The sequence below is a fragment of the Heterodontus francisci genome, unplaced genomic scaffold, assembly GCF_036365525.1.
Source record: "Heterodontus francisci isolate sHetFra1 unplaced genomic scaffold, sHetFra1.hap1 HAP1_SCAFFOLD_59, whole genome shotgun sequence".
Classification (NCBI taxonomy): Eukaryota; Metazoa; Chordata; class Chondrichthyes; order Heterodontiformes; family Heterodontidae; genus Heterodontus; species Heterodontus francisci.
In genome coordinates this window covers 3,080,280-3,085,670 of record NW_027140758.1, presented here as the reverse complement: position 1 = coordinate 3,085,670, position 5,391 = coordinate 3,080,280, and the positions used below count along the sequence as shown (strand labels likewise).

The window sequence follows — 5,391 nt, the reverse complement described above, 5'->3', positions numbered from 1 at the left end:
CCAAAGGACATCGTCTCAGAATAAGGAGTAGGCCATTTAAAACTGAGATGGGTGGAATTTCTTCACTCAGACGGTGGTGAATCATTGGAATACTGTGCCCCAGAGGGCTGTGGCAGCTCAATCATTGAGCATGTTCAAGACAGAAATTGATAGAAATCTTGATACTCATGACATCAAGGGATATGGGGATAGCATGGGAAAGGGGCTTTGAGGTAGGTGATCGAATTGAATGACAGAGCAGGCTCGACGGGCTGAATAGCTTACTCCTATGTTCCTCTGTTCCTAAGAGAGTTGTCGCCAGCGCGCAGCCCTGCTTTACCCCACTGCTGATCTTGAAAGCGTCTGATGTTGCTCCATTGTAACTGATGGAACTGTGCATGTTCTCGTGGAAAGAAGAGATGATGCCCAAGAGGTCAGGAGGGCAGCCCATGTTCCATTGCAGTTTGAAGAGGCCGTCTCTGCTGACAAGATCAAAGGCCTTAGTGATGTTAAAAAAAATGTGTGAGGCTCTGTGGCGCAATGGATAGCGTGTTGGACTTCTAAATAATGATTAAGACGCTATTCAAAGGTTGTGGGTTCAAATCCCACAAGAGTCAGATTTTGGACCAGAAACAGAGGAGCACAACGGAACAACATATTAAGAAATGCGCCAAAAGCACAGACTCGGAGACAGAGCGAGAGAGAGAGGAGCACGGCAGGAGCAGAGCAGGGGGAAAAAAAAACGAGGAGTGATGTCATAATGGAGAGTGAGAGCAGGGAAACAGAGAGCCGCTGGGGTGAGGACACAGTATTTGGTTCTTTCTTCGGTGCAGTGGAAGGAGCTGTTTGGTGAGGATCTGGTAAGCTGTGACATCACAGGCAAGCAGGTAGTTGATTAGTTTGGAAGAACCGACCTGCTTGATGCGCATCTGGTAAGTGATTAAGATCAATTTTAGTCCTAACGTTTAAAATAGTAAACAAACTAGTGGTAAGTTTAATAAAATATGCAATTAAATGAATAATTGAATAAAATATTTAAGTAGTTAATTGAAACACGTTCAGGATGACAGGACAGGTGATGTGTCACAGCTGCAGCATGTGGGAGTTCCTGGATGCCAGTGTGATCCAGGGCAAACACGTCTGCAGTAAGTGTTTGCGGCTCAAAGAGGGAGAAAAAAGGAATGAGTGGTAGTAGGGGACAGTATAGTAAGGTGGATTGACTCTGTTCTCTGCAGCAAAAGCAAGAGTCCAGACGGCTGTGTTGCCTGCCGGTGCCAGGATTCAGGACATCTGCTCAGGGCTGGAGCGAAACATACAATGGGAGGGAGAGGATCCAGTCGTCGTGGTCCATGTCGGTACCAGCGACATAGGCAGGACAAGGATAGAGGTTCTGCAAAGTCAGTTTGCGGAATCAGGCAACAAATTAAGAGGCAGAACCTCAAAGTTAATCATCTCAGGATTATTACCTGAGCCATGTGCAAATTGGCATAGGACAAATAAGATTAGAGAAAGTAATGTGCGGCTGAAAGACTGGTGTGGTAGTAGTGGGTTCTGGTTCATGGGGCATTGGCACCAGTACTGTGGAAAGAGGTGGCTGTACCGTTGGGACGGTCTACATCTGAACCGTGCTGGTGCCGGTGTTCTAGCGAGCCACATAACGAGGGAAGTAGAGACGGTTTTAAACCGAATAGTGGGGGCAAGGGATCAAATTTGGGAAGATATGGTGAATCAAGGAGGAGAGACAAGGCAAGAGAGAAAGGTATAAATATGGGAAATGATAAACAGACTGTGACAGGAAGGGACAGAATGTACAAATCTAAGAGTAAATCGACAGATAAGGCTAGAGATGACAAAAATAAAAGGACAAAACTAAATGCTCTGTATCTGAATCAATGGAGCATTTGAAACAAAACAGATGAACTGGGAGCACAAATAGAATAAATAAGTACGATCTGATAGTCATTACAGAGACATGGCTGCAGGGCGACATAGATTGGGATGTGAATATTGGAGGTGACATGGCATTTTGGAAGGACAGGAAGCTAGGAAAAGGTGGCGGGGTAGCTCTGTTAATTAATGATGGTATTAGCGTAATAGAGAGGGATGACCTGAGTTCTGGAGATCAGGATGCAGAAGCAGTTTGGGTACAAATGAGAAATCATAAAGGCAAGAAGTCACTTGTGGGAGTGGTGCACAGGCCACCTAACATTAACCACACTGTCGGATGGGATATAAAGGAAGAAATAATGGCAGCTTGTCAGAAAGGTACTGTGATAATTATGGGGGATTTTAATCTACATATAGATTGGAAAATTCAGATGGGCAGAGGTAGCCTAGATGAGGAGTACATAGAATTTTTTGGGGATAATTTCTTGGAACAATACATTCTGGAGCCAACCAGAGAGCAGGCTATACTAGACCTGGCATTGTGCAACGAGATAGGATTAATTAATGACCTCATAGTTAAGGTGCCCCTAGGTAGTAGCGATTATAATATGATTGAATTTTACATTCAGTTTGAGGGAGAGGAGAGTGGGTCCCAGACTAGTATTTTAAATTTAAATAAGGGCAATTATAAGGTCATGAAAGCAGAGCTAGCTAAAGTGAACTGGCAAATTAGGTTGAGGGATAAGTCAATAGAGATGCTGTGGCAGACATTTAAGGGGATATTTCAGAATACACAGAATAGATACATTTCAACGAGAAAGAAAAGTTCCAAAGGTGGGACTCACCATCCATGGTTCACGAAAACAGTTAAAGATACTATCAAACTTAAAGAAAAAGCCTATAATTGTGCAAAGGTGGGAGGCAGGTCAGAAGATTGGACAGAATATAAAAAAACAGCAAAGAATTACTAAAAGATTGATAAGGAAGGTAAAATTAGAGTATGAGAGAAAGCTCGCAAGGAATTTCAAGACAACTAGTAAGAGTTTCGATAGATATTTTAAAAAGAAAAGAGTTAACAAAGCGACTGTTGGTCCAATAGAAAGTGTGTCTGGGGAACTAATAATGGATAATTAAGAGATGGCAGATGAATTGAACAGATACTTTGCATCGGTCTTCACTATTGAGTGTACAAATAACATCCCAGTATTAGCCGGCGATCAGGAAATTGAAGGGATGGAGGAACTCAAGAAAATTACAATCACCAGGGAAGTGGTATTAAACAAATTATTGGAGCTGCGGGTTGACAAGTCGCCAGGTCCTGAATTGGCTAGTGAGATAGTTGATGCGCTGGTTTTAATATTCCAAAATTCCCTAGATTCGAGAAGGTTCCGTTAGATTGGAAAAGAGTGAATGTAACTCATTTATTCAAAACGGGAGGGAGACAGAAAGCAGGAAACGACAGGCCAGTTAGCTTAACATTTGTCTAAGGGAAAATGTTTGGAGCTATTACAGAGGATGTTACAGCAGGGCATTTAGAAAAAATTAAGGTAATCAGGCAGAGTCAACATGGTTTTTTGAAAGGGAAATCATGTTTAACCAATTTATTGGAGTTCTTTGAGGGAGTTACATGTGCTGTGGATAAAGGGGAACCAGTGGATGTATTGTATTTCGATTTCCAGAAGGATAAGGTGCCATATCAAAGGTTATTGCAGAAAATAAAAGCTCATGGTGTCGGGGGTAACATATTGGCATGGATAGAAGATTGGCTAGCTGACAGGAAACAGAGAGTCAGCATAAATGGGTCATTTTCTGGTTGGCAAGAAGTAACGAGTGGTGTGCCACAGGGATCTGTGCTGGGGCCTCAACTTTTTACAATTTATATAAATGACTTAGATGAAGGGACCGAAGGTATTGTTGCTAAATTTGCTGATCACAAAGATAGGTAGGAAAGTAGGTTGTGAAGAGGACATAAGGGGGCTACAAAGGGATATAGATAGGTTAAGTGATTGGGCAAAGACCTGGCAAATGGAGTATAATGCGGGAAAGTCGGAAATTGTCCACTATGGCAGGAAGAATAAAAAAGCATATTATCTAAATGGTGAGAGATTGCAGAGCTCTGAGATGCAGAGGGATCTGGGTGTCCGAGGGCATGAATTGCAAAAGGTTAGTATGCAGGTCCAGCACGTAATAAGGAAAGCTAATAGAATGTTATCATTTATCACCATGGGAATTGAATACAATAGTAGGGAGGTTATGCTTCAGCATTACAGGACATTGGTGAGACCTCTTCTGCAGTACTGAGTACTGTACTGGTCTCCTTATTTGCGGAAGGATGTAAATGCATTGGAGGTAGTACAGAGAAAGTTTACGAGACTAATACATGGAATGGGTGGGCTGTCTTACGAGGAAAGATTGGACAAGCTAGGCTTGTCTCCGCCAGAGTTTAGAAGAGAAAGAGGCGACATGATTTGTTATTTAATTTATAAATTAACAAATTAGCTATCCTCCAGTCATCCGGTACCTCACCCGTGGCTACCGATGATACAAAAATCTCTGCCAGCGCCCCAGAAATCTCCTCCCTTGCTTCCCATAGCATCCTAGGATACATCTGATCAGGCCCTGGGGATTTATCCACCTTAATGCGCTTCAAAACCTCCAACACCTCCTCCTTTGTAATGTTGATATGGTGCAGGATATCGCTGTTCCCTCCCTTGAACTCACTAGCTTCCATGACCATCTCCACGATAAATACAGACGAGAAATATTCATTTAAGACCTCGCCCATTTCGCGTGGCTTCACACATAGATTGCCACACTGATCCTTAAGGGGACCTACTCTCTCCCTAGCTACCCTTTTACTCTAAATACACTTATAGAATCTTTTAGGATTCTCCTTTATCTTATCTGCCAGGGAAATCTCATGGCCCCTTTTCGCCCTCCTAATTTCCTTCTTAACTATACTCCTATATCCCCTATACTTCTCGAGGGACTCGCTCGATCCCAGCTGCCTATCCCTGACGTATGCCTCCTTCTTTGTCCTGACCAGACCCTCAATATCCCTCGTCAACCAAGGTTCCCTAAACTTGCCAGCCTTGCCCTTCCATCTATCAGGAACATGCTGGCCCTGAACTCTTCCTATCTCACTTTTAAAAGCCTCCCACTTGCCAGACGTCCCTTTACCTGTAAACAGCCTCTCCCATTCAACTTTTGAGAGTTCCTGTCTGATGCCATGGAAATTAGCCTTCCCCCAATTTAGGACTTCAACCTGAGGACCAGTGCTATTCTTTTTCATAACTATCTTGAAGCTAATAGAGTTATGGTCACTGGTCCCAAAGTGCTCCCCCACTGCCATATCAACCACCTGCCCATCCTCATTTCCAAAGAGGAGATCGAGTGTAGCCCCTTCTCGAGTCGGGCCATCCACGTACTGCTTCAGAAAACTATCCTGGACTCACTTAACAAATTCTTCCCCATCTGATCCCTCAGCACTAAGGCAATCCCAGTCAATATTAGGGAAGTTAAAAT

General features: G+C 43.3%; 1 non-coding gene across 1 annotated transcript; it reads left to right on the top strand.

Annotated features, from left to right (window-relative positions):
* The first annotated feature begins 505 nt into the window (after window positions 1-505).
* Window positions 506-596, top strand: trnar-ucu (transfer RNA arginine (anticodon UCU)). The gene is given in 2 exon segments: window positions 506-542; window positions 561-596. It is a non-coding gene; the product is annotated as a tRNA-Arg (tRNA).
* The last annotated feature ends 4,795 nt before the right edge of the window (window positions 597-5,391 follow it).